The sequence below is a fragment of the Python bivittatus genome, unplaced genomic scaffold (assembly GCF_059951505.1).
Source record: "Python bivittatus isolate LINGU-HERP-01145 unplaced genomic scaffold, Pbiv_v1 ctg000480_np1212, whole genome shotgun sequence".
Lineage (NCBI taxonomy): Eukaryota > Metazoa > Chordata > Lepidosauria > Squamata > Pythonidae > Python > Python bivittatus.
The window spans coordinates 19378556-19398837 of NW_028277075.1; the positions used below are offsets into that span (position 1 = coordinate 19378556).

The 20282-nt window shown below is 36.5% G+C and overlaps 1 protein-coding gene and 1 long non-coding RNA gene across 4 annotated transcripts in view; one reads left to right on the forward strand and one right to left on the reverse strand.

Moving 5' to 3' along the window:
• Window positions 1–20282, forward strand: part of STXBP6 (syntaxin binding protein 6) — a 109297-nt gene that overhangs the window by 49323 nt on the left and 39692 nt on the right. The gene's annotated exons all lie outside the window — the stretch shown is intronic.
• Window positions 11652–20282, reverse strand: part of LOC148214928 (uncharacterized) — a 28272-nt gene continuing 19641 nt past the window's right edge. Inside the window, exon 3 of the long non-coding RNA XR_015796984.1 lies at window positions 11652–12559. This is a non-coding gene — a long non-coding RNA (uncharacterized LOC148214928). The remainder of the gene's footprint in view (window positions 12560–20282) is intronic.

Here is a 20282-nt window from a genome sequence, read left to right on the forward strand (position 1 = left end):
CTGACATTCTTCCTGAATGTTCGTTATTACTTTGGAATACACTGGAATACGTCAACCTATGCCTGACTTTTGTAAGAATAAAAATAGAACTGTGTAAGTTACCATTTATCAGAAAAATCTCCTAAAGGCTTCCTGCATCAGCAAAAGCAAAAGTTGTATAATCAATATAAATCTGAGCTTCCTATATGTGCTGGATTTAAGGAACTTCCATTAAAACCTAATCCAGTTCTGAAAAACAAAGGGAAAATCATGGGGAATTTTTATAATGATTGTGCTATTTTTTTAAAACTTAACCATTTATAAAGGGTTACTGGATACAATAGTATCTTGCATTCAACATTAAATAAAATTCAAAATTAAATTGAAACAATTAAATTGGGGAAAAAAAGAGCCAGTTTGGTCTAGTGGTTAAGGCAGCAGGCTAGAAAGCTGAAGACTGTGAGTTCTGGTCCCACCTTAGGCATGAAAGCCAGCTTGGTGACTTTGGGCCAGTCACTCTCTCTCAGCCCAACTCATCTCACAGGGTTGTTGTTGTGGGGAAAATAGGAGGAAGAAGGAATATTAGGTATGTTTGCTGCCTTGAATTATATAAAATTAATAATTATATAAAAATAATAAAGGTGGGATAAAATAAAAAAATCGAAAAGAAAAGAAAGAAGTGCAAAGAACTGAAAGAAACTAGAGTGAAAGAACAATGAGCCTTAGAATTGACAGTGAAGATATTGAAGCAGTGGATGGCTTCTGCCTTTTAGGATCAACCATCAACAATAAAGAAACAAGCAGTCAAGGAATATGCCGCAGATTAGCACTCGGTAGAGCAGCCGTGAAGGCCATGAAAAAGATATTCAAATGTCGTGATGTGTCTATACTTAAAAAGATCAGAGTGGTGCAAGACATAGTATTTTCTGTGGCACTCTATGGAAGCCGAAGTTGGATTTTAAAGAAGCAGGATAGGAGTATTGATGCTTTTGAACTTTGGTGTTGGAGAAGACTCCTGAGAATATGGTGGACAGCCAAGAAGACAAACTGATAGATCATCGAAAAATCAACCCAGAGTTCTCACTCGAGGCACAAACGACCAGACTCAAATTATCCTACTTTGGACACATTATGCGAAGGCATAGCTCTCTGGAAAAGGTGCTAATGCTGGGAAAAGTAGAAGGAAATTGAAGAAGAGGATGATCAGCAACAAGGTGGATGAATTCAGTTACAGAGGCAATGAGTGCACCTTTGGGAGATGTGAAAGAACAGGTTAGGGATAGATCTATCTATGTAGTTGCTAGGAATCAAAAATGATTTGATGGCACATAATCAATTGAGCACTATAGCTCTGAAGTCCTTTTAAATACTGTATACTCCCTGCCTCTTTAGACCTGCTTCTCTGTTCAGTGTCATTGTGGCTGCACATGGTAATATATGCAATGGCTTGCATGCTCACAGAAAAGCAAACTACATATTGTTGGTATGTTTAAACAGTAATTTTGGAAGTCATTCTTAAACCTTATTAATGAACAGTTGATCTCTGTACAAAATACACAGTGTATTTAATGTATCCTTTTATTTCAATATTTATAATTTTCCCCCTTGTGATCAGTTTTCTACTCTCCCATCCCCCCGGGTGGTTTAAGTCTCTATCTTTTCCTCACTTTTGTTAATATCTATGTGAGGGAAAGTCATCATCATGCTGATGAAACTCAGGCGTACATCTCTGTATTTTCCTAGCCAAGTGATGCTCTCAGAGTTCTTTTCCAGTATCTGGAAGTGTGGTGCTCTGGATGTTGAAGAAGAGGCTTTGACTCAACCCTACCAAGACCGTGGCTGTGGGCTCCTGGTCCTCCAGATCTTGGGACTGAAAATTTTCCATCCTTGACTGGGGGGGGGGGCGGGGGAGATGTTGTACTCCCCTGCTCAGAGCCAGTGTGCAATTTGGAGCTTCTCCTGGACTCACAGCTCCTGCTGGAAGAGCAGGTGACACAACTTCATCTTGTGTGCCAGTTGTGCCTGCTCCTGGATTGGGAGGCTCCACTTGCTGTCACTCATACTTTAATCACTGGCTGGATTACTGCAATGCATTTTATGTAGGGCTGCCCTTGAAAACCAACCAGAATCTCCAATTTGTCCAGAATGCAGCAGCACAGGTTTATGGTATGCCCATGTAACACCATTACTCTGCACGCTGCAGTGGCTCCCAGTAGGTTTTGGAGTGCAATTTAAGGGGCTGGTTGCCACCCATAAAGCCTTGTATGGCACAGGACAAGTTATTTGTGGGACCACCTAACCTCAGTGGTATCTGCCCATCCCACACACTCTGGCAGGATGGACATACTTTGGGTCTCTTCTCTGAAACAGTGGCATGTAGTAGGATCCAGGAGGCGTGTCTTTTCTGTTGCACCACCTGTTGCAGCTCTTGGAATTATCTCCCTCCCCTTCCCTCTGCCCAGTATAAGGTTGGCCCCAATCCTAGTGGCCTTCATAAAAGCTCTAAAAACCTGGTTCTTTCTTTGGCCATGATTGCAGTTCCCACCTGGAATGGTGCAGTAGGAATCTTGATTCCGTTCACCTAGTAATTTTTTGTGGTTGTTTTTAAACTCTATTGTTTGTTGGTTGTATGCCAGCCAGAGCTGCAATTGTTCACATTGGGTAGCCATATGAATTCCTAAAATAAAATGAAATAAAATAATTTTTCTTCCTAAGTAGGAAATAGCTATATGTCTAAGGTTTTTTTTTGGTAAATGAAGAAGCATTTCCTAAGGAATAGGCTATCAACACAAACTTCACTAATGGTCTATATGTCAAGCACCTTTAGAAAGAAAAGATACATATTTTCTTTTGGCTTGAGGAAAAAGTAGTAATGCTAATAAGCAAGGTTTTTGCGAGTGCATGCATGTTGATGAAAATGGCCTTTTTCATATATAACCCTAGATCTAATGTGTGTCCATTTTTCACAATGAGCCCAAAGCTCACCTTTTCCCCCACCTCTGACTTTAAGAAGCCTGCAAGGTTCTTTTGCTTCAATTTTAGATTCAGTTTAGATTATTGCAGGCCAATTTCAAACCACAGTGAAATCAATCATAATTTATAACTTGATTAATATAGCAGATAATGTGCTGTAAGACAGAAAAATCTAATGTTTTCATCTGTTATGTAGGGGATAAAGAAGTGGATCACATATGTCCAAGCCTCACTGGGATTTGTCCTTGTGGTTTAACAGTAGATGGATGAGAGTCCATTTGGACTGCATTTATTAGTTTCATATTTAATTTTCCAGCTTTGTAGTTAAATAAAGTGACAGGATTTAATTGTATAAGACAACATGAATAATTTTGATTAGTATTTTAAGAGATGGATGGTTGGATGATTTACCACTTAAAGCGTTTGAAAATTCTCCTCTTTTGTTTTTCATTTTACATATAAGATAAGGATATTAAAAGTCAAATACATTGAAAACATATAGAAGTTATACAGGTAGTCCCCAGGTTAAGAATGCCTGGGTTATAAACGGCCCATAGAAGAGAGCCTATTGTAGCAAAATTCATGTTAAATACACAGTGATTTGAGTTAAATATACAGTGGTTTGAGTTCATTACACAATACTACTTATACAGTATTATACAATAATATTGTTCCAGTTTACATACAAATTCAACTTAAGGACAGACCTTGGGAACGGAACTCATTCTTAAACTGGGGACTACCTGTAATATGTTGTAGTTTGATATCTTAATCCTATCCCATTGTAGTTGGGAACATACAGTACCTTTTTCATTCTAAAATGTGGATTCTGAGCTAAAATTATCCTGCTGCTTTATTTCCCTTGAGTGAATTGGTTCAGGCTTCCAGTAATAAGAATGCCACTTCATTCTGTAGAGTTTTGCCACTTATAATAGTTCTTGCAGCCAGTGTTAAAACCTCCTATTGTTTGTCAAAATTCTTCTTAAAGAGCAATGGAAATAGCATTCCAAATAGAAGATAAATAATATTCAAATAGAGGGTAAAAGAAAGTATAGTTAAATGGAGAAACTGTGACAGCAAGAAAATTTTAGGAGACACCTTAGTAACCTTTAACTTCTGTACAGATGTTTTACTATCTATAGCTAAGGAAATAACAAAAGCTGCAGATTATGAATTCCAAGGATTTGAATAGAAACTTCTGTGATATAAAGTATACCACTTTATTTGGTTTGGGTTATTTCCAGTATAGAACATTTATATCCATTAAATAAAAGAACATTTTACATGCACTGAATAGACTCTTAATAAATTGATAAAAGCCACAAAAAAAATGTATTCTACTTTTCTTTTAAAACTGTACTGCTTCAAAGTTTGTTTATAAAAATATGTTATGCATTTGAAATACTGTTAAAATATAGAATTAGTACCAAAGGATATGGTTTTATAATTGTAGTAAACAGGTACTCCAGTGGAGAATGCCTAAACTGTTGTGAAAATGCTGACAGATCTAATGATTAATTAATGAGGAAATTTCCATATATCAAAATAATAAAGAAAGTCTGAGTTTGACATAGCTAGTTTGATGGAACCCTATATGCTGAAATTAAAAAAAAAAAAAATCCAGAGAGCAAGCAACTAGAGATATACTTTAGAATTAAACCGAATGAATATTATGTGTGATAAACAGTTTTATTTATTTATTGAACTGATGAACTGTATTCTGATGTAATAGTTGGGCATTAATTATGTTTATGTGGAATAGATAGTATGCCTATGATTAGCAGGCTCAAGCATTAACACATTTTGCTGCGTATTTCTTGAAAAATGGGTACCGTTCTCTTTCTGTTCAATACTTTGGGGCCAGAAGGGTCACTCCATAGCTTAAGTCTCCTATATGTGGGCAAATTATCTCCAGCCCTGTCCTCTGTCCATTGATGCCATCTTCCCATACATCTTTGCAAAAAGAAACCACATCATTTAGATATTTGTTAAAAAATAGAGTTTTGATTTAGATGGATTCATACCTAGTGAAAAGCCATGAGGTGATTTGTTTGATTTTGGCTTACTACAATGTGTGAATTCAGACATTGTGGTTTATAAACTATTGTAGGTATGTGGGAGAACGTAGGCATTGTACTTTATTCAACAAATTATGGTTAAAAAATCATAGCTTAGGCTGATATGCAAACTAAGTCAACATGACTTTTCCTTCCACATATTTGCTGTAAGAGAGGGATATGGAGTGGTGGAGAATGATACTAATAGAATGGAAAGTAGGATGGGAAATAGACCTCAAATAGATGGGGAAGTATGACTTCAAAAGAAAAATGAAAAGTTCTGTGAAGAGGCAGAGATGAATGAGATAGGGAGGTGGAACATTTGTTTCATCACTACTATTGAAAGATCAGTCCAGTCATTCTCCCCCGACCATCTTCAGCTGATTGTCCTTTTAATATTGTCAGTGGACTGAATTCTTTAAAAGATCTTGAACCCTCAGTTCCAGCATGTATGTATTTAGAATACTAGATATTGCAGGCCATGCCAGTTCAGTTTAATAAACTCGATGATACATCAACGGGGCACTTGGGTGGATACTTAATAGCCCAGCTTGAAAATATACTTACTCTTTTAAAATTGTACTTTACTCCTTTAATTTTTTTAAAGTGAAAAGCCTTGGAATATACTAGCAAGCGCAGGAGGATGCTGTTTAAGACTAGAAAGAATTGTGTCAAGCCCCTTGGGTTGTACTTTTCTTATCTTGACTTAGAAAAGACAATTATGCTACTGCTGCAGCCTTCTGATAGGAAAGAAGAGAGTTCTAAGCTCTGACCTCTGTAGATAGTGGTGGCATGTAATACAGATGGGCTGTCCAGCCAAACCCTGACAAACAAACTGCTCTAATCCTGTAGTTTGTTATCTCCACCCATTCAGAATAGCTGCTATTGATCTCTGTAATATGGTAGGTTGCAACCAATGCTAATGGTAAAGCTGAAGCTGTAGAAGTTCTGTAGAAGAGTCCCACAGAGCAACTATTCCACTCCTCCTACTTCACATGGCATGAAATGCTGTTTCTCATCACATATAGAAAATATGCTGATGCATGTTAGAACATTTGAAGCTTATCTGCAGATTTATAGGAAGAAAACCATATTTTAAATATAACAGTCAATTTTGTTTAACTCAGCAAAATAAAGAGGCTTTATTTAAAGTATTGTGCACTATAAATTGAGAGATCTTGTATCTTACTTGCAAGAGAATTGAGCTATCAGCCATGATGTCCTTGGTTTGAGTTTTGTTGATTAGTCATAGCCTTGGACTCTCAGCTCTTGGACCAGCATCCAAACAATGAATGGTTCCATTTTATAAGCAAAGAGTTGTTTCCTATATTTTTAATGGACTGGCTTTATTGGAGAACAGTTTTCTTTCTAAATGAAAACTTTATAGTGTCTTCTTCAGATTTCCCCCTTCCTGCAATTAGCAGTTGCCTGAGAGAGATTCATCAAATTCATGGATAGTAGGAGTGAAAGGACCTAAGGAGGGAATGGACTTAGCTGTTGAAGCACTGCTCTCTTTATCCCATGATAGTTAAGTATATTAGGTAATACACTGGTATTAACAAATCATGTGATTTGACAAATATTTGGGATGGCAAAAAATCACTATGCAATAGTGTTATGGTGTTACTATACCTATCTGAACTATCCATATGTGTAGAATATTAGAAAATGATATTTATTTGTTATCTAATAATAATAATGCCACTTTACAAAGTTGAAGCTGTATGGTTTTCAAAATTAATTATGCTTAAGAGGAATGGAAATACCCAGCAGTTGGATGGGAAAATATACATAACTATGTCTTTTTTTTTTTTTTTTTGCAAAGTCTAACAAGTGTACATATCCAAAGCTTTTCTCATTCATTCAAATATAATTAGTCCTGGAGTATAATACATTAAGGCATTTAAAAAAAAATGAGTAGAATAACTATTCCAGAAACCTATTTAATACAGCACATCTTGTTGTCCCTTGTAACCAAATGAAGTTCTCAAGCAGTAACCATGGGCATTTCAGGCAAATACACCAACTGGGTAAGCAGGAATGGATATTGTTTGGTTCTAGAAATGTTGCTGAATTAGAACTCCCATCATCTATTAGCATTGCCTGTGCTATCTAAGGATTATCCCTTCTTGACATTGTTTCCCCCCCACACCCTCTCTTTCTTCTGGCTTCCAGGGAAGTGGCAGATCTCTCTTGCCAGAAATCTGTCAATTACTTGCAAAGGACTTTTGAATTAGGCTTAAGTATCGGCTTTATATGTTATAACTTGTTTCTACTAGTATTTGGAAAAGAGATGAATATTGCATAATTCATAACAAACGTATAGTAAGAATGACTTCCAGGTGTTTATTTATTTATTTATATATTAAATTTGTCACCACCCAACTCACCAAAAAGCGACTCTGGGCGGTTTACAGAAGAGATAAAATCCATTAAAATACAATATAAACCAATCTTAAATAATTAATAAATAAATTCCAAGGGATAATAAAATTGGTAAATAACTCGGGGAGTGTCATCAGGGCACCAGCCACCCCCAGGATCAATTACAACTCTTGTCGCCCCATGCAAGCTGACAGAGCCAGGTCCTAAGTCCTTTCCAGAAAACCAGGAGGATAGGGGCCCGCTGCATCTCTGGGAGAGAATATTCCAAAGGATGGGGGAATTATGTCAATCAATCAATTTTATTTCGGTCATAGACCAGCATATAACCAGTGACATAGGTCTTACGCTACAGTAAGTATAAAAACAAAAATCATGTTAATAGCATAAAATAGGATGAAGATAGAATTATTGAGATAAAATTGCAGTGTGAAGATATTATAAACAAAAATTCTTTGTAGTTACAGTTAATTTTACAACAAATAATCTAAATACTGTAATTAACTAAAACAAGTAACTATAAAATGGTATAAATAATACTAAAATTTATAAAAGATTACAAGAGTAATACATTTTTATACTAACTTGTCGTATCAGATCAATTATTATTTGGTCACAGGGTAGGAAGTTAGACATAAGATTCACACCTGATTAGGGATGTTACAGCATATTGTACAGATTGTAAAACAGAATTTAGCTGAGGACAATGAAATAAGATCAGATTGGTCTGATAGAAGCAAATTGTGATAGAAGGAGTCCGAACGACCTGGGTGTTTATCAAAAAACTGAGATAATAGTTCCTGGTGAGCATCTGCATAGAGAGGGCAATATAAGAGGATGTGTTCCATTGTTTCAATTATTCCTCTGCCACATGGGCATAGTCTTTGATTGAGTGGAATATTTCGATATCTGCCTTCAGTGATAGCATCTGGCCAGGGATAAAGCCCTTCTAAATTTTGGAATCGTTATGCAGGTAAGATATCTAGCTGGTTGGAGAAGGTGTGCAGATTGACCCAAGAAAATGTTCTTAGGTAGAAGTGATAAAGTGATTGTAGCTCTAGATCAATGACCCGTTGTTTAAGGTTCTCTAGCGCATGTTCATAGCCCACCAGGATAATGGCTGCCCCGGAAAAGCCATACAGTTGCAGTTTGGCATGTATTGCCTGGCACCAGGAGGATCAAAAATTATCGATCATAATCAGGGGAGCTAGGCCGTCTGGGAAGAAGGAGAGCTTAAGCCAGTAGGAGAAAATGTAAGTCCAAGCAGAAGTTTCTATTTATAGTAGGCCATCTTCATGGCGTAGCACCACATTGGAGACACAGCAGGGAACTTGGAAAATAGATCTTAAAAACTTGGATTGGACTCTCTCAAGAGAAAGGAATGACCCATATGGGCCCAGCTGAGCTCCAAAAAGGAGCTCAGTGGGGCAATTATGTACTTCAGTAAACTTAACCACCCAGAGTCATTTTGAACTGGGTTGCCATTCAAGTCCAATAAATTAATTTCTGCCATGTGAGTAGCCTACATAGGTTTGGAGAAATACCACTGGGTCATTGTAATAAGCCTTTTTGACAAGTCTGTCTGATTGTTGATAACTATGAGATGGTATTTTAACTGATAGAATACAGAATACTGTATATACCTTGAGGGCATTTAAAATATGCATGTCCATCTCGACCATAGTTAGCAGAGGGTAGAAATTTTTAACTTTACTTGGTTTAATAAAATGCAAGAAAAGCTGTTTTAAACTGTAAAAACTTATATTATGATAACATTCTGACAAGTATTTGATTCCACGGAGATCATCAGGAGACATAAGCATTTTAATTAGAGGTGAAAGATCTGTTGTACCTTTTTGCTTATTGATTTCTCTTCAAGTTAGCTTTGCAGTAGCTTTTTTTTTTTTTTAATTTGTCCTCTATAGGATTTGTAATGAATATGCAGTATGATGCACAATATAGTGGACCTGGATTCAAGGCCATTTTACTTTAGAGGCTTCTTTGCTGCTTTGAGTACATTTTTGATAAAACCTTTGGTAACATTGTGTGATTGCTTAAAGGAAGATGGTGCGGGACTTAGAAAATCTGACATAAAGCCTAATGTGAGCACACCATAGTTAAACTCTGACTCTAATTCTAGCTTGTTTTAATTTAATTTTAGTTCCCAAATGTATAGTGAATCCGTGGTTCAACCTATGGAGCTAAGTTGTAGTACAGAAGCAATGCATAGGATACCCTAACAAGACCCAAGGAGATTATTGATAACATTATCTTACATTCAATCCTTAATTTATGGAGCTAAGTTGTAGCCCAGAAGCAATGCATAGGATAGGATGAATCTGCTTTTTGTTATATGCTTCGGTATGAAATATGCTCATTTTCAGCTGCATGGTTTCATTGAAGGTTATGTTCATATGAAATTCTACAGATCATCTGGGAGATACTCATAAAGTCCAGATGGAACAGATAACACTGGGAGTCTTTAGAACTTCCAATTAGTATATTTGCATAATTAGCATTTTATTATGAAAAACCCATTACATACCAAAGAGTATCTACTGCCCAAGCTAGGCAGATTATTTTCCTAGTCAGCCAATATGACATTATACACATGATAGATAACACTACACAGACTAAAAAATGAATGAGAAAAGGTGTTCATTCATTCTCATGTGATTAGATGTCTTCAAATCTAATCCTTAGGCCATGTGATTATTTGAAAGTGAGAGCTGTGAGGTGGTGTGTCTACATGACATGCAAGTAAGGAACCGTTTTACAGAAAGCTAACAGTTACGGAGTTCTCCTTTCCTCCACCACCACTACCAGCATTTGCCCTTTTTTTATTTCTTACAATTACTTTAGATGCTTGCATGGAAAAAAAATGGCTAATAGGTTTGGGGTTATAAAGCAGAAGCACTATCAAGTGCTCCCTGCTTTGCCTGGACAACCCATAGTAAGCTTGTTGAGGCACAGGAAAGAACAAGGTTTGGACTTAAGTCTGAGAAATGGCTAAATCTGTGGTCTAGCCATCTTTCTAATCAGTAGTTTTATTTATTCACTGTTATTCACGACTGTGTTTATACAAATGTATATATCATTTTAGGGTATCACAGCCTTGCAGACTTTGACAACCCATGTATTAGAATAACCTTCCCCAATCTAGTGCTTTCCAAATGGGCTAGGACTACCATTTGCTGGTTGGAGTTTCTGGGAATTGCAGCCCAACACTCTTAGCAGGTCCCACATTAGGGAAGATTGCATTAGATGAAGGTTGAAGATGGGATAATTTAAAATGGTTTTAAAAATTCTAACTTCTGCTTCTCATCTCTGCAACCTTGCTTCTCTGGGCAAGATAGCTCCATGTCTTTGTATATCCAAAGAAAAGAGCAATGAATAAGTTTCCTCTACTAATTCTACCCAATTGCTCACTTCTCCTTTGGTGGTTAACTAAACAGGTCTAATAATGGCTTCCCCTCAATCTCTTAAAACTAAGTGATGAACATACATGAGCTATTGATAGAAAACAATGTCCAAATGGACGTGTTGGACTTATACAGTTATTTGAATCACATATCAACTAGGTTACTCAGATTTGTAGAATAAAGATATAGCATTCCTACAGAGGAATGCCCAAACTAGCAAATACAAGTTGAACATTAATTATTTGATTAAATATGTAGGCATCAGGTTTGAGAAAGGGATGCAACTATAGAGACAAGGATATTGACATAGGCTTATTGTTCCTTCCAGACAAGAAGCCTTTCCTCCCATATGTACTCTCTGAAGAGAGCTGCATTACCACATGGTTTTAGGGAACAAGGAAGTAGCAAGCAATTTTCTCATTAATTTTAATGAGAAATTAAAATCTAACCCTTCAGTGGAGGTAAAATGTGGTAACTCTGCTAACAATAAATTCGGGAAATATAGAGCAAATAGAATATCAAATATTTTGATGATTCAATAATATCACCTTATATTAAAAGTACATTAGATATTTTAGAATCAACGGGAACCAAATTTATGTTGTTGGTTGGAACATCAGATATTTACAACAGAAAGTAGTGCGTCTGAAATGTTTCAGGAAGATAAAATTGATAGTGTTCTTTATAAAACATGGAGTTTCACTTACTTATTGTGGGAGGAGAGTGTTTGTCTATGTAGGCAAAAATCAGCTGGAGTCTGGTAGCACCTTTTCAGGTTAACACATTTTATTGAAGGGCGTACACTTTTAAATAAAAAAACGTAGCTCACTTCATTAGATAGCCTGAAAACTGTTGACGTGTGTTAGTTTGGCAGTCTCTCACTCAATTGTGCTGATAACATTTCCTTTTTCCAAAGCAGCTATTTTGAGATCTGTAATCGAGTATCTGGGAGATTAAAATGTTCTGATACTACTTTGTTGTTTTGAGACCTGAAGTCAAACTTCAGTCCATCAGTTCTTTGTCCATCTGGATTCTTCATTGGATAAACAGGCTAAACTTTGCACAACCAATTAAATAAATACTAGTTTTCTACACTGCTGTATCCAGGGTAATTTACCATGTATAGAAATAACAAATAACACATATATAAAATCGTAATGATTGAAATGAAAAAAATGTTAGGTGAAAATTATAACCAAGACTGTAAAGCAAATTCAAAGTATAAATTAAAAGCAGCATTTTGAATTGACAACATTTGTTCCAATGATAGAATATCTTATAAACAATATACCAGCAAATAATAGTTAATAATTATTCCAAACTATTACAGCTAAACATTACATTATAAATAGCCAAAACAACAGCAAAGATTGAATGTCATATATCGTGCAAAGATCTATTTAGCAATAAGGTTAACTTTACAGAATACACAGCTATAACTGACAACCCTAACTATTGAGAACACAAAATAAAATCTGTCATAGAAAGTGGGATAATGAGACAAACACTGCAATTCGATTATGATAAACTAAAACCTTCATTGTTAACAGATTTGGGCAGCCAATATTAATCAACTCCCTACCCCTTACTAAGGAATCATGGAAACAATATTATCAATGGAACTGCCCTGTAAATATAGCAAGCTCAATAAAATATCAGAAAGGGACGTACTCTTGATTCAGTACTTTAATGAAGTATGCTAAATCTTTTTGTTGTTGTTCCACAAGGCATTCTTGTACATCTGTACTGCAAAAACAAAAATAAATTAAAAGCTTCAGCAGTTTATAGTATTAAACATGTACAGTAATATGTTACAGTTGTAAAAACATGAGTCCTATAGTAAAAGCTGAAATCTTAAGTGGAAGTTTACACTTCATAGGTCCTAACTGCTATGTATTCTCAGTTGTATTATGGGAGAAGGAATTCTCTGAACTCCAGTTTTGTGATTTATTGTGATAAATGCTAGCTTCAGCAAGGAAGCAAAGGCTTGCCAAAGAAGAAAAATCCTTCAGCTGTTGCATCTGTTTTTCACTCTTTTAAAATGAAATGACTCTTGAATTTGGCTTAATTGCTGATTTGGAAGCAAAACATTCTTTTACTTGACTTAAACCCTAACCCTTTATTTCATATTTGAAAAACAATGCTTACCTCAAATGGATATATATGATTTTTTTTAACTTCAGGTTAAAGCTATTGTTCATTATTCATATTATAACACAAACATTGAGTTATAAAGGATTTTAAATCCAGCTACTCTAATCTTTGGCCCATGCAGAAAACCCTTTACTAAAAATAAAAGCATGCCTGAATATTGCTGGTGACTTTACCAAATATGCACACACACATTTTGTCTAAAGTGTCTTCTGAAGAAAAATGGATTTCTGTAATACACTCTACATGGGGCTGCCCTTGAAGAGTATCCTGAAGCTTCAATTGGTGCAAAATGCAGCGGCGCGGGCAGTTACATGTGCCCCTAGGGTGGTACATGTTACACTTCTGCTTCGTGAGCTGCCCTGGTTGCCAGTTTGCTTCTGGGTCCAATTCAAGGTGCTGGTTTTGACCTTTAAAGCCCTTCATGGCATGGTGCCCAGTTACCTGAGGGACCGCCTCTCCCCGATTACATCTTACCCACCTGATCAGATCTGGCAGAGGAGGCATGCCATGGATCCCATCTGCTAGAGAATTACATTTGGCGGGTCCCAGGGGTCAGGCCTTCTCTGCTGTGGCGCCTGCCTTATGGAATCTTCTCCCCCCAGAAGTGAGATTAGCTCATCCCTCTTAACATTCCATAAGTCCCTAAAGACCTGGCTCTGTGATCAGGCCAGGGGTTCCCAGAGGACCGGGGAGATTTTATGATGGCTCCCATATTAATTTTATCCCCTCCTGTTTTGTGTTTTTACCGTTTTTTTTATATGTAGTTCTTTTTATGTATTTATTTTTTTTAATTGTTGTACACCTCCCACAGTCACCTTGTGTGAGATGGGTGGCTATATAAATTAGATAGATAGATAGATAGATAGATAGATAGATAGATAGATAGATAGATAGATAGACAGACAGACAGACAGACAGACAGACAGACAGACAGACAGACAGACAGAATAAAAACATGGATAAATTGAAGCTGATGGAATATTCATTTTCTGACCCTAAGAGCATCATTTTCTAGTTTTTAATTTATTACATACATATTTTTCCCATCCTTCATACAATTTAATGGAAAGCACACAGTGGTTATTTCATTTTACACTCTCAGACAACCATGAAGAATAGCAACTGATGCAAATTAATAAAATGAGTTGTATGATTGGAAAATGGGATATGGTATTTGAATTCCACTTTTCCTAGTGGGAACATTTCCTGACTGAAATTCTGCTATGAGGTGTTCCTGGAGGTGGGAGGATATTTTTCCTGATCCCCTCTTGCCTCTAAAGTCTCATGTATCTTTCTAAAATCTTCTACAGAAAGTTACAATAACATGAGGGGATTGCAAAAACAAGAGGCAATTGTCTCCTTCCCTCTTTCTAAAACAGAGTTCTCTACTATATAACACAGCATATAGGCTTCATGAACTAAGTTACCCTTTTCTGTTTGGGAATGCTTAATGAGGATAAAGATTATAATAATGGATCAATCTGTATTTAATCTCATCCCATAAACACATCCGTTTAAACATTTTTTAGTCAAAAGTCTACATGAAAATGTGGATGAATTTCTCTTAAAATGAACATCCATTTTCCTATACTAGACCTTTTGTATGAAACATAAAATTTGAAGAAGTGTGAAAAGTGAGTGATCATTAGTTTGAGAGCTGTCAATAAAATTGAACAGTAAATCTCTTTCAAGTCAAGCTCGGTCCCTGGTGACCTCATGGATACTTTCACGCAGTTTTCTTGGCAATATATAAATGTAGTTTGCCGTCGCCTTCTTTGGGAAAGTTTTCTGGAATAGCCCCCTTTGGACATTAGATAGCCCGCTTATTACAGCTTTCCAAAAAGCATTAAAGGCTGAACTATTCCAGAGGGCCCTTTGGAATTGAAGGTTGTCTTATTGCTGCTCTGTTAACTGTGATCTGCTGGATGTAGCGTAATAAGGATTATTAATGTTTTATGATAGTAAGGTGTTACTGTGTTTGTTTTACTGTACCACGGATATCCTAGTGTCTACTATTTACCTTGGATATTTCAGTGTTCTCTTTTTTGCCACATATGCTTTAATGTTTCATTGTTTACCATAGAAGTTTTAATGTTTTATATTTATTGTGGATGTTTTATTGTTTATAGTGTTACATATATGATTTTAATTGCTGTAAGTTACCATGAGTCAAATGAAATTGGTGGGATACAAATTGGATAAATAAATGACTTCCCAGTCTAGACCATAGCCTGTAGTCTCCCATCTAACTACTAATGAACCCTAATTTTAACTTCCAAGCTGAGACAACATGATCTGGACGCTTCTATTTGCTAAATAGGATAAATAAGGTGGATGTGTACTGAAAAACAAAATATTTTTCTCCCATTCTAATCCAGCACAATATCCACAGTACAGTACTGAAACTAGCCTTTATGTTCAGTCCACTCCACAACTGTGAGATGAATATATTCCATATATCTTCTTCCCCATCCTCCCACCCTGCTTTTAAAACAGAAAGAGTCTATTTCAGAAAGCCATGTTCTGTGAAGTACTTCTTTATTAATCACATAATGTTATGGAAAATTTTAGGGCTGTACAAATGAAACATGAATGAAGCCTCTTTGCAAATCATTAAAGTACACATGTCTTTTTCCAGACTTCGGTAGCTTCATAATATATGCCATATTCTATGCAATGAAAGTTCATGGCTTCTTCTCTTGTAATAAGTCCCTGTTATAGACTATTAAGTAGATCTCTCCCAGTACTGACATTCAAGTGATATTGGTTGCCTTACATGAATAAAGCTTTAGATGGGTTTCTCTGGACAGATGATAATAAATAACACTTTAGTTTAAATTTAACTCATTTTGACCTTTCAGGTGAATGCGCGCACACACACACAGGAACACTTAGGCACACATACATGCATGCATACATAAAAGATGTTCTAATTGTGTACATGTGTACACATACACCCACGTATATATAAGATTATATTATCATAAATATAAGTTTTGACTGAAAAGCCAAAGTCTCTTGTTTAAGCATCCAAACTAACAACCTTTATAAACTACAACTCTTGGAGACTTTAAATGTATTTGTATATACTTAGTTCTGAATGTTGTGAACATGGGAAATAAAGCTTGACATGGGGAAGAATAGAAAAGCCAAAGGGCCAATCAGGACAAAGATTGATAGGAGAGTTGTTTTCATCTAGTTTGTTGAAGGTTGTTTTTGGCAGACGTTCTCAGTAGTGCATGGAATTTCCTCCCTTCTTTGTTTCTACAGCATTTTACTACCTTCTATTATTCTGTCTTTGCTAAAATAACTATTGGTTATCACAGTGGAGCACTTGTGTGAAAACATAACATCTCATTAATTTAGATAGTGTGCAGTATACTAGAATTTTTATACTAGAACATTTTATCTTTACATATGCTTTTTGTTTGACTTTACACCCTTTTCTAATTTGAATGTTAGGAACGTACGGAATTTCAGGGTGGGAACTGAAAATTACTGAGGTGGTTATTTCATAATTTCTTCCCTACCTAAATATTTAGCTGTCCATTTTCTATTTAACCTTTAATAGGAATAATGATAATTGGTATAGTATTTTGTATTAAACGTGTTCAGCAAACTTTATTAGTAGCCACCAGATCAGCAAAGGATCTGAATTTAATTGGGCTTTGTTCCCCAGAACTTACAATCCCCTACCTGAATTTCTAATTTTCATTTAAACAAAAGTCCTATTTTGTTAATCATCAACTGCAGGGGGAAAAAAATCTTCAGCAGCACATTTACTTCAGCAGCAAAACTTGTATAATTATCATTTTCACACAGTCCAAAGTTTTGTATAGTCATGGTGTTTCCCAGAGTTAGGACTCATTCATGGTATTCAAACTGTTACATGTAGCTATCAAGACTATCTTCAGTATTTCTGATGGTATTTTTGCCATCTATCGGAATATGAATTTGGAAATTACTGTTTAACTCTGTAATAGTTTAATTGGCCCAGAAAAATTATGAAATGCCAGGACATTGATTTATTAATAGAATTGGTTTATAAATATAACTTAATTATGGGATTTTGAAAGCAAAATGAAATATGGATATGTCTTGAAATTCTGCTGAAAGTGGTAAAAAAAATAATCATTTTTCCTGAGTCTTCCATTTAGCATTGCAAAATCATTGCCTATATTTTCCAGTCATATATCAAAGAGGAAGAGAACAGTTGAAAACTTTAAGATGCATTTTGAACAAACACAGAATAATTACCAAATACATGGATTAACTCCCAGGTTCTACCTTCTGATTCAAAGTAGGTTTTTCTGAGCACTCTGTCTTCAGTAAAGCTATACAGTTAATTGAGGCAAGGGATGAGCAATGGAATAATAAGGTTTATTAGCATGTTGAATAGATTTGGGGTCTCCTGGATATGAATGTATAAAACCTTCTGAAAGTGAATAAAAATTGGGTAAATAAACAGAAATGTACTGGTACTTGAAGGTTTGCAATCTCTGATCCCTGTAGTCAGAGTTGATTTGGTGTAGATCTTACAGGCTTTGGGAATTTGAATGTCAGAATTTCAGTCAGTGTGCTTTCTCTAAGATGCCTTGAAAGAAAGTTGCATTTATCGGGAGATTAAAACTGCAAATAGATTGACTGATTTATTTGACTTATATTCTTTGGAGGATGCAGAAGTGAAACATATCATCTGAACAGTGAATGTTTGATTTAAAATGTCATTTCCTCTGTGTCCTTGTTCAAGAGTGAGTGCTATGCTTACAAATAGGCATCACCCATCCACCAAGAGAGGAAGAAAGCAACAAACATACAAATATCTAGCTAGCTAGCTAGCTGTAGGAACAGCTCAGCAGTGAGAATCTACAGTGCACCACTGGTTCAGGAAAAGAAAGGAATATGTCATCTTGTTGGTTCTATGCAATTCTGAGCTGCTGATCTATCCTTCTTCAAGGTGTGATTAGTCTCAGAAGCCAGTTTGCATTAGGAAATATAAAGGAATTATATTATATTAGGAAATAATATTAAATAATATTATCTAATATTATTAATATTTAATTAATAATTAATATTATTAGATAAATAAATATTAAAATATTAAAAATATTAGGAAATTATATAAACTATAAAGGAGGACTTGACCTGGGGTGCTCATGTTGCAGCCTTGGTTAAGAGGGCCCAGCAGAGATTATACTACCTGAGACTTCTCAGGAAACAACAACTGAATGAAAAACTGCTGGTGACCTTCTACCACTGTATCATTGAGAGCATTTTGATCAACTGCACCTGTGTATGGTTTGCTAACTGCACAGTGACAGATAGGAAAGCACTCCAGAGGGTTACCACCACTGCCCAGAGGATCACTGGTTGCCCTCTCCCCTCTTTGGAAGAAATTTATAGTTCCCGCTGCCTTAAGAAGGCTCAAAACATTCTTAAGGATCCATCCCACCCGGGACATTCTTTCTTTGAACTATTACCATCTGGCAGACAGTACAGGATAATAAAAACAAGGACAAATAGGCTGAAGAATAGCTTCTATCTTAGAGCTGTAACTATACTGAATTCTATCGCATAGTGCAGTATTAATGCAGCATCAGGGGTTGTGCAATATGGAATGTGAAGATTGTGTTATATGTTTTATGTGTGATATGTGTTTTATGTGTTCTATGGTTTTTATATTTTTAAAGCTGCACTGGGGTGGCATTTAATTTCGTTGTACAAGTAGTACAATGACAATAAAGATTTCTATTCTAAAAAATGGCATAGAGGTAAAGGATTACACCCTTTTTCTTCAACTTTATCTCTGTGCACATTCACATGTCCAGTGGTTCCTTCAGTTATGGAACCACTGTGCCATCCTAATTGGTCACTTTTTATATATACGGTGGGGCAAAAAAATATTTAGTCAGCCACCAATTGTGCAAGTTCTCCCACTTAAAAAGATGAGAGAGGCCTGTAATTTTCATCATAGGTATACCTCAACTATGAGAGACAAAATGGGGGGGGAAATCCAGAAAATCACATTGCCTGATTTTTAAAGAATTTATTTGCAAATCATGGTGGAAAATAAGTATTTGGTCAATATCAAAAGTTCATCTCAATACTTTGTTATATATCCTTTGTTGGCAATGACAGAGGTCAAACGTTTTCTGTAAGTCTTCACAAGGTTTTCACACACTGTTGCTGGTATTTTGGCCCATTCCTCCATGCAGATCTCCTCTAGAGCAGTGATGTTTTGGGGCTGTCACTGGGCAACACGGACTTTCAACTCCCTCCAAAGGTTTTCCATGGGGTTGAGATCTGGAGACTGGCTAGGCCACTCCAGGACCTTGAAATGCTTCTTACGAAGCCACTCCTTCGTTGCCCGGGCAGTGTGTTTGGGATCATTGACATGCTGAAAGACCCAGCCACGTTTCATCTTCAATGCCCTTGCTGATGGAAGGAGGTGTTCACTCAAAATCTCACAATACATGGCCCCATTCATTCTTTCCTTTACACGGATCAGTCGTCCTGGTCCCTTTGCAGAAAAACAGCCCCAAAGCATGATGTTTCCACCCCCATGCTTCACAGTAGGTATGGTGTTCTTTGGATGCAACTCAGCATTCTCTCTCCTCCAAACACAACGAGTTGTGTTTAGACCAAAACGTTCTACTTTGGTTTCATCTGACCATGTGACATTCTCCCAATCCTCTTCTGGATCATCCAAATGCTCTCTAGCAAACTTCAGACAGGCACAGACATATACTGGCTTAAGCAGGGGGACACATCTGGCACTGCAGGATTTGCATCCCTGGCAGCATAGTGTGTTACTGATGGTAGCCTTTGTTACCTTGGTCCCAGCTCTCTGCAGGTCATTCAGTAGGTCCCCCCGTGTGGTTCTGGGATTTTTGCTCACCGTTCATGTGATCATTTTGACCCCACAGGGTGAGATCTTGCATGGAGCCCCAGATCAAGGGAGATTATCAGTGGTCTTATATGTCTTCCATTTTCTAATTATTGCTCCCACAGTTGATTTCTTCACACCAAGCTGCTTGCCTATTGCAGATTCAGTCTTCCCAGCCTGGTGCAGGTCTACAATTTTGTTTCTGGTGTCCTTCAACAGCTCTTTGGTCTTGACCATAGTGGAGTTTGGAGTGTGACTGTTTGAGGTTGTGGACAGGTGCCTTTTATACTGATAACAAGGTCAAACAGGTGCCATTACTACAGGTAACAAGTGGAGGACAGAGGAGCCTATAGTTAAAGTACTTAAAGAAGTAGTTACAGGTCTGTGAGAGCCAGACATCTTGCTTGTTTGTAGGTGACCAAATACTTA